General features: G+C 38.2%; 1 non-coding gene across 1 annotated transcript; it reads right to left on the bottom strand.

The window, feature by feature from the left end:
* Positions 1–1,801: 1,801 nt before the first annotated feature.
* Positions 1,802–1,908, bottom strand: LOC141722864 (small nucleolar RNA R71). The gene has a single exon (XR_012575863.1). It is a non-coding gene; the product is annotated as a small nucleolar RNA R71 (small nucleolar RNA).
* Between the last annotated feature and the right edge of the window lie 7,932 nt (positions 1,909–9,840).

Below are 9,840 nucleotides of genomic sequence, written 5' to 3'. Positions count from 1 at the left end.
ATTGGTAGCCTAGGCCATTCTCAAGTTGCAGAGAATCTCGTGAGCTTCGCGTGGGCAGTTGAATCGCCTAATTCTGACGAGCAGGACTCAAGATATGGCCAAAAAAGATTTGTCAGAAAAATTCCAGAATATCAGCGCGGCCACGCTAGAAGGTAGCGCGCCCGCGCCGCTGAAACACTATTTTAGCAAGGCAGCGCCCGAAGGCCGCGCGGCCGCGCCCGGTTTCTGCCCCAGAATCCTGATTTAAGTCGAAATTGAAGATTTTGAGAGTCCTGGTCATCCTGGAGCCTATATATACCCATAAAAAGACGTTTTTAACAACAAGGCAGCCTGAGAGAGCAATAAAAAGACCTAGAGAACATGAGAAGGCTACAGAGAAGAAGACTCTTATTTTTTTCAATATAGTTGATACTTGGATGCTTGTTTTCGATTTATTCTTGAACCCTAGCACTCTTATATTGTTTATTATCATGCTTTCATTGGAACCCATGGTGACGATGAGTTCGATTATGAACTAATCATTATCGTGGGGTTCTAGCGGATTTGATTATGGATTTCTTTAGTTAAATTATTTCAATACGTTAGTGTGTGGTGATTGTATGATAACCTAGTATTGGTTGTGCTTATTCATCTTATGTGCGTAGCTAACATATAAGATAGTGTGTTAATTCTTAATGAAGGGAAAGTGAATTTAAGGATTTAGAACTTACCATGCTAGCATAGGTTCATGTATGTGTCATGCATGATTCGTAGGTAATTTTAACCATCTTACTTGCCCTATGTAATCAAGATAGATAACTTGTGCTTAAACCGTTATGTTGTCAAATTCTATAGACATATGGGGTCTCAATATAATTGGTGCCTATTAAGCTTCTACCTCTTTTATGGATGTTTGGTAGAATGGTACTCGTGCAATGAAAGTTGGCATTTTTCAGTTTCGTGTTATCTGATTAGTGTCACCACCATTGCATGCTAAGGTTAAGAACAAAAAGGCTATTGAATGAAGTTATTAATGAAGTTAGAATCCCATGTTTGTCATATATAGTAATTCAACCTCAATTCTATTAGTTAATGTTCTTTAGTATAACCTCTTAGTTTAATCAAAACCCAATTTGTTATTTGTCTTAGCATTGAGCGATAACCATACATTATTGCATAGGTACATAAATTGAACTTAACCTAAACCAGTCTCTATGGGAACGAATCTGATTTATATCTTATACTACTTGTGAACGCGTATAATTGCGTGAATATTAGCGCGTGTTTTCGCTCTAACAAGTTTTTGGCGCCGCTGCCGGGGACTCGGTGTTAATTTTTAGTTTTTGTGCTTGTCATCAGTGGTCGTTAAAGTTCAATGACTCAGATTCTTTTACTTCCACGGTTTATTTGTTTGTGTTTCAGGTACTCATTGCAATGGGAGATCCAGCAGCACGAACGAAAGCTTTGATGGATTTTTCTCAACCCAAGATCAATGACATTCAATCTAGCATTGTCAGGCCAACTATCATACAAATAACTTTGAGATCAAGCCTAGCATAATTCAATGGGTGCAGAATTCAATCTAGTTTGGGGTTCTCCAACAAAAGATCCCAATATGCATATTAGGGATTTCATTGAGATATGTGACACCTTCAAGTTCAACGGTGTTTCCGAAGATGCTGTGAAGCTGAGACTATTCCCATTCTGTCTGAGGGATAAGGCTAAGAGCTGGTTACACTCTCTACCAGCTGGTTCGATTACTACTTGGGATGATCTTGCTCAAAAGTTTCTCACTAAATTCTTCCCTTTGGCAAAGACAGCTGCAATCAGGAATGCTCTTACTCAATTTGTGCAAGAATCAGGGGAATCTTTATATGAAGCATGGGAGCGCTACAAGGAGATACTTAGGAAGTGTCCTCATCATGGAATGCCTAATTGGATGATCATCAATTTCTTCTATAACGGTTTGGGAGCACAGTCAAGACCCATGATCGATGCAGCATCAGGTGGAGCATTATGGGCAAAGAGCTATGAGGAATCTTATGATCTAATTGAACTGATGGCTACTAATTAATATCAGTATCCAGCCCAGAGATTTCCACAGGGCAAGGTAGCAGGAGTTCTTGAAGTGGATACAGCTACGGTTATCACTGCTCAACTAAAGGCGTTGTCTATGAAGATCAATTTTCTGTCTAACTATGGTGTTAATCAGATAACCAGAGTTTGTGAGTTGGGTGCAGATTGGCATGCGATGGAGCAATGTGCTATATCTAGTGAATCAGCTCAGTTTGTGAGCAACTTTCAGAGATCGCAGCAACCAGTTCCAGACACTTATCATCCTGACAACCGGAATCATGCTAACTTCAGCTAGAGCAACAATCAGAATGTGGTACAACAGCCTTATCAGCAGTTTGGATCCAATCAATTCAATCCTCCTAGTTTTTTAACAACAATTTGCACCAAGACAACAACTCCAACTTCAACAACAAACTCATGATGCAAGTCAATCTTCGAATGAAAAATCTGAATTGAAGGAGTTGAGGCTTATGTGCAAAAACCAGGCTCTTATATGCCAAATCCAGGCTGTTCCTATCAAGACTCTGGAGAACCAGAGAGGACAAATTGCTAACGCCTTATTGACTCGACTACCAGGAACGCTTTCTAGTGATAAAGAAGTTACAGGCAAGAGGGAAGCAAAAGAGCAGGTTAAAGCAATTACATTGAGGTCTGGGAAGGTTGCAAGCCCTAAAAATCCCAAGTTCCAGAATTTGAAGTTTTGGCTGAAGAAGAAGTGCAGAAGGAAGCAGAAGTGGAACCAAGGAAGACTACTGTTGAGCACACTCCTCCTGAGGGTAATACAGGGGAGAAACAGATCTATCCTCCACCTCTTTTTCCTAAGAGGCTGCAGAAGAAAAAGCTGGATAAGCAGTTTGAGAAGTTTCTGGAGGTGTTCAAGAAACTTTACATTAACATACCTTTCGCTGAAACTCTTGAACAGATGCCTAGCTATGTGAGGTTTATGAAAGGTATTCTCTCTTAGATTGTGAAGCTTGATGACTTAGAGACCATTTCTCTCACGGAGAAATCCAGTGCTGTGCTGCAATAGAAGTTGCCTCCGAAACTTAAAGATCCTGGAAGCTTCACTATTCCTTGCACCATTGGAAACTTGTCATTCGACAAGTGTTTATATGATTTGGGATCTAGCATCAATTTGATGCCCTTGTTCAAGAAGCTTGGTCTACCTGATCCGAAGCCAACATAAATGTCATTGCAACTAGCTGATCGTTCCATCGCTTATCCACGAGGTATAGTGGAGGATGTCTTGGTCAAGGGGGATAAACTCATCTTCCCTGCTGACTTTATAATCTTGACTTTGAGGACGATAAGAAGATTCCCATTATCTTGGGGAGACCATTCTTAGCTACTGGCCGAACTATGATCGATGTGCAAAAAGGAGAGCTTACGATGAAGGTTCACGATCAAAAGGTCACTTTTAATGTGTTTAAGGCAATAAAGTTACCCACAGCTAAAGTAGAATGTTTTAAGATAGAGTGGGTCGACTATGTAGTGAATTCGGAGCTTGAGCAATTGCCAAAGTCAGATACCTTAGAGAGATCCTTAACAGGGGAGTTTGATAGTAAAGATGAAGAAGGGGTAGAGCAACTACAGGTTTTGAATGCACCTCCGTGGAAGAGGAAGTTGGATATGCCATTTGATTCTCTTGGGTTAGCAGAGCTAAAAATTTCTCAGGAGCGTCTCAAACCGTCGATTGAAGAAGCTCCCACACTTGATCTCAACCCACTACCAGATCACTTGAGTTATGCATTCTTAGGTGCACCCCCTGATAAGGGGTTGGGATATATTTTTGATGATGTAGAGAGTGGCCAGCCGGTTCCTCTCGTGCTTACAGATGGTACCTCTCGTGCACCACAGACAGTTGATAGGTTTGGTATTGGTGATGGGCGGTATAGAAGGTTGATTCGGCGTATTGAGGCCATGCACAACATTCACCATGGTTTTGCTGCAGATTTGACATAGGCTTTGGGCACTATTTTCCGAGCCACTGGTGTCGAGGTTGATTGGCCACCTGATCCTCCACCCGAGGAGGGTGATCTTTTCGACGACTAGGTATGCCTGAAATCCTTATTATTACCTTCAATGAGGACATTGAAAATTTTAATTTTAGCGGTGATAATGTAAGGATTAGTTTGTGCGTGTCCATATAGTTCATATAGATTCATGTTGTATATAGTTGTATTTCATTTGTAGTGTTGCATGATTGTTCATATAGGACATATTTGTTTGTTTTTTTATGTTTGAGTTCATATAGTTGCATGTGCATGCATATAACATAATCCCTTAGGTTGAGTTATTTCTGATTGATTGGTTAATGTTGATGTGAGTCTAGTGATGACAAATAGAGGGATGTTTAATTCCTAATGAATTGATTTGCATTCAAGAAATAATTATTTTCAAAAAGTCTTATAGGGTTGCTTTTGCTGTAGATCATGATCATACTTGTTTGTTGTTGAGATTTAATCACTTAGTTATATTTAAAATTTGTGATATTCTTGTAATGATGTAAAAGCACTGATTTTTAAACTGGAGAAAAGCAGGATTTCATTGCTCGTTGTTGTAAGGCTAGGTGTCTAATGGCTAGTAGATGGCTCATAATTTATGAGTAGTCTAGGGTTGAATGAGATGGAGCGAAACGCACTCATTCAGAAATTGTTGGAAAAAAAAAGAAAAAAAAGTATGTGTTTATGTATAATTGATCAAGAGTGGGCTCTTTAATACTCGAGTTATTAGGTTCTTATGGGACTTTGTGCCTAGTGACCTAAGGCTTTTCGTAGTCTGGGATCCGCTAACCTAATGCTCGCTACATGGGTATTATTGTATAAGTCTTTTTTGGACCTCATTCATTGCACGATCAAGTAAGCATATTTGTTATGTGTTCAATAATAGCATGAATCCTTGTATAACTCTAGTAGAAAGGAGGTGTTGTGAGTCATTATACGTTTAACATCTATTCTGTTTATAAACTTGTGATTGTTTTGATGATAAGATAAGTATGGTTATTGATCTAGTATCAAGAGTATTTCTGTTAAGCATCCCACACACACACGTTTCTGGTTTGTGAGTTGATTTGTGATAGTTATTCGAGCTCTGTTTTGAGTCATTGCATTCTAAGAGGCATTGGCTTATTCATTTGATTATGGTTATTCTGAGGGAATCGATTGCATTATCATTTAGTTGCATGCACGCAGTTGCATTCATTCATTAGGTTTGTTTTGTAGTTTTGAGTCTGTTTATGCTTAAGGACAAACATCGATTCAAGTTTGGGGGTGTGATAAGTGGATTTTATATCTACTTATGACGCTTCATTACAGGCTTAAGTTGGTGTTTTGGACTTCAGTTGTTGGTATTTTTGATGTGTTTTTGCGTTATTGCATTTCATGCATCAGTTAAAGGAAGAAAGAAGCTTTTCAAAGAATTATGCTGAAAACATATCAGAATTGGAATCCTAGGCCATTCTCAAGTTGCAGAGAATCTCGTTAGCTTCGCGTGGGCAGTTAAATCGCCTAATTCTGACGAGCAGAACTCAAGATATGGCCAAAAGAAGATTTGTTAAGAAAATTTCAGAATGTCACCGCGGCTGCGCCAAAAGGCAGCGTGCCTGCGCCGCTGAAACACTATTTCAGCCCGTGCCCGGTTTCTCCCCAGAATCCTGATTTTAGTCGAAATTGAAGATTTTGAGAGTCCTGGTCATCTTGGAGCCTATAAATACCCATAAAAAGACATTTTTAACAACAAGGAGGCCTGGGAGAGCAATAAGAAGACCTAGAGAGCATGAGAAGGATACGGAGAAGAAGACTCTTATTTTCTTCAATATAGTTGATACTTGGATGCTTGTTTTTGATTTGTTCTTGAACCCTAGCACTCTCATATTGTTTATTATCATGCTTTCATTGGAACCCATAGTGACGATGAGTTCGATTATGAACTAATCGTTATCGTGGGGTTCTAGCGGATTTAATCATGAAATTCTTTAGTTAAATTGTTTTGATACGTTAGTATGTGGTGATTGTATGATAACCTAGTATTGGTTGTGCTTATTCGTCTTATGTGCGTAGCTAACATATAAGATAGTGTGTTAATTCTTAATGAAGCGAAAGTGAATTAAAGGATTTAGAACTTGCCATGCTAGCATAGGTTCATGTATGTGTCATGCATGATTCGTAGGTAATTTTAACCATCTTACTTGCCCTGTGTAATCAAGATAGATAACTTGTGCTTAAACCATTATGTTGTCAAATTTTATAGACATATATGATCTCAATATAATTGGTGCCTATTCAGCTTCTATCTCTTTTATGGATGTCTGGTAGAATGGTACTCGTGCAACGAAAGTTGGCGTTTATCAGTTTCATGTTATCTGATTAGTGTCATCACCATTGCATGCTAAGGTTAAGAACAAAAAGGCTATTGAATGAAGTATTTAATGAAGTTAGAATCCCATGTCTGTCATATATAGTAATTCAACCTCAATTCTCTTAGTTAATATTATTTAGTATAATCTCTTAGTTTAATCAAAACCAATTTGTTATTTGTCTTAGCATTGAGCGATAACCATACATTGTTGCATAGGTGCATAAATTGAACATAACCTAAACCAGTCTCTGTGGGAACGAATCTGATTTATATCTTATACTACTTGCAAACGCGTATACTTGCATGAATATTAGCGCGTATTTTTGCTCTAACAATGGACATCAGTTTTTTTTCCAGAAACGATGTCTAAGCCAGTAAAGACATCGAGTTATGGCCTATGTCTAGAATAGACATCACCGACATCAACATCGGTTGCTAAACAGCATAGACATCGCCCAAAAACCAATATCTATGGACTTTTTTCTTGTAGCGTGGCAGTCTAATATACCTAATATGAAAAATTTTGATCACTCCAACGGGAGCTCTATAAGTCCCTTAACAATATGACAAGAATTACAGAAGGGAGGTTGAATGGAATTCTTGAAACTTTTTTCTTGAAATAAAATGTTCTAACTCAAATATAAATATAAGTGTATTGATTAGCACAATGCGGAATAAAACTTAAGTGAATCAAAACACAAGTAATTAAAAACAAGAGTCTTCAAAAACTTTCTGGTGGATTTGAATGATTCCACCAGAGATATATATTATATATCGAGAGAACCCTGTGTGCAAAAATTCTCACAGCTGCTTACAAATATTGAACTGCTGAGAATACAGAGAAATGCTAAGAATTCTGCTTACAAATGTTTCTCTTGTTGTCTCTCAGATCTAGTTTCTATTTGCTACTTCTTGGTTATATATCACCAAGATTACAAAGTAATAAGACAAGATAATAAAAACAAAACTATCTAATATATTACAATGCTACTTCATTACTCTATTCCAGCATCTTTGAATATCTTTATAATAGCATGGAAATGGCAATGCTTCTTTGTTCTCGAAAACCCAGTTGAATAGGATACCACATTCCATTTGCATCCACTCGACACATGTGACTGTGTTGTCACTGTCAACTGATATTTGAATTCTTCATCCGTCGGGTTCATGATCATCCGTCGAGATTGATCATCCGTCGAGATATTGATCATCCGTCGACTTCATTGTAGGTTATCCGTCGGGTAGCAAACAGGCACTTGACTTCATTTCACTTATGCAGAATTACAAGACATCATTTATGTACAATTAATCAACCTATTCTGCATATCTAATTAAATTCAACATGACTTGAATACTACTTATAGAATTTATACAATGGTGAATGCAGAAATGTGCTACAGACTCATTAGTACATAAGCTACTCACTCGATGGATAAATAAGTCATCATCCGTCGGGACTATATTGAGTTATCCGTCGGGACAATAATTCTTATTCGTCGAGTGCTACATTATTTCACTAAGTAAAATCTACTAAGGTGTTTTTTTCATGAAATCATCAAGTACACAACATATGCACAACAATCCCCCCCAATTTATGTCTACTGGAATTGTAGCCATAAATTAAGAGTTACTTGATGATAACAAAACACCCTAAAAATATAACTTTAAAGAAAAGTAGATAATACTGAAAAGTGCTTCAAATAACAAAATGTACAAAGTTTTGCTCACAGTCATTTTCAAGATGCTCTTCTAGCCTGAGCAGATTTATCTAGTTTCTTGAAGGTCTGGATCTTCTTTCAAGCTTTCTGTTGTTTTTATCAATCTGATTTTGGAGCTGCTTGTGGAATTCCAGTTCATTAGATTCTGAGAGATTTAGCTTTCCTTGCATTTCCAAAAGAGTCTCATTGCTAGAGATGCCCAATTGGTCTTCTAATCTGAAGAATCTTCTCACACCTTTGTCATCTATGAACTCCATTAGCCAGTAGGGCCTTAGATGCACTCTTCTTCCTGTGTATGGGATGATTAGAGTCTTTGGGAGTGCATCTTTAGCTCTAACACTCCTTAGTTCTTCAATCTTCTTCAATACTAGTCTTCTTGCAGTGACATTGAACCCAAAGTTCTTCTTGAAGGATGAATAAACTTTAATCAGTACAGCTTGGCTCTCTTGAAGAATCCTGTGAAGTGGCCACTGAATCTCCTTTCCTCCTTTGTACTTGAACACTAACCTTTCAGGTAGGTTTCTGTATGCATCAATACCTCTTACTTCATCTAGTTCATCCAGATAGAGATTTAGATCAGAAAATTCTTTAATGTCACACAAGTACAGATAGTCTCCCCTATTGACTTTAGGCTGAACTTTGACTATAGATTTGGATTTGAGAGGTGACAGCTTCACTTTCTTGACTGCTCTTGACTTTGTCCTTTTTTGGCTTGCTAAGGATTGGTAGATTGAAGTATGGAATTAGCATGTTCTCCCATTCTATTGGCTCATCCTTGGGCACAGTAGGTTCACCATGAATATTCCTGTACGGATCCACCACCCTTATGTCTTCAAATACCACAGAGGGCTTTGTTGCTTGAGTTGTAGCTGGTGTGGATTCCTTAGGAAATTGATCTTCCAATTCCTTGTCAACAATATCCAGTCTCCTTTTAGTTCTTTTAGCCAATTCTTTCTTTCTTGGAGATTTCTTCTGTTCTTCAACTTGCTTCCTTGATTCAGTAGCTTCAGATGGTTGAGAAGGTATTTGTTATGATGAATTTACAGCATGTAGCTTGGCCAAGATAGCAATCTGCTCTTTCTTATGTTTAGCCTTTTTAGCACCTAGAGCAGCCTCCTTCTTTTCCTGCTTCAATCTAGCTTTTTCTTCTCTCTTTGCTTGAGCAAATTGAGGATGTCCAGCCACCACATAAATTTCTTTCCCATTTCTAAAAATCTTAGCAATCCTCCTTTTAGAAGCTGAATCAGCTGGATCTTTATAGAAGGTAATTGATCTTGATAGAAGCTTCTTCTCATCAGGCTTGGGTGTCTCATACACAGTGTCCAAGGGGTTCTTCAAAGATGATTTTGAGTAGTTTGGCCTTGGTTTAAGAATCATTTCAGCCTTTGGAGACTTGATGCAGGAAGATTGTCCTCTTTTCAGATAGTTCATGCTGATCTCATTCACACTAATTTGCTTGACTTGAGAGTGAAGGATGGCTGACTTAACAGACTCCTTTACAAGTTCAAACTTCTTCTGTATCTCCTCATCAATCTTCTCCCAGTTGACCAAACTCAACTTTTCCTTCTCAGCAACTTTCAAGTTGGTTGCTGCTGCTTGAATCAGATCTATACCATCTGTGACTTGTGGATTTAAGATAGTAATTGAAGGCACAATTACTTTACTGATTTGTATCTGAAGCTTCTCCCCCTCACTTGGTCCTTTCTCCCCC

The sequence above is a fragment of the Apium graveolens genome, chromosome 4 (assembly GCF_009905375.1).
Source record: "Apium graveolens cultivar Ventura chromosome 4, ASM990537v1, whole genome shotgun sequence".
NCBI lineage: Eukaryota > Viridiplantae > Streptophyta > Magnoliopsida > Apiales > Apiaceae > Apium > Apium graveolens.
This window is presented reverse-complemented; position numbering and strand designations above follow the sequence as displayed.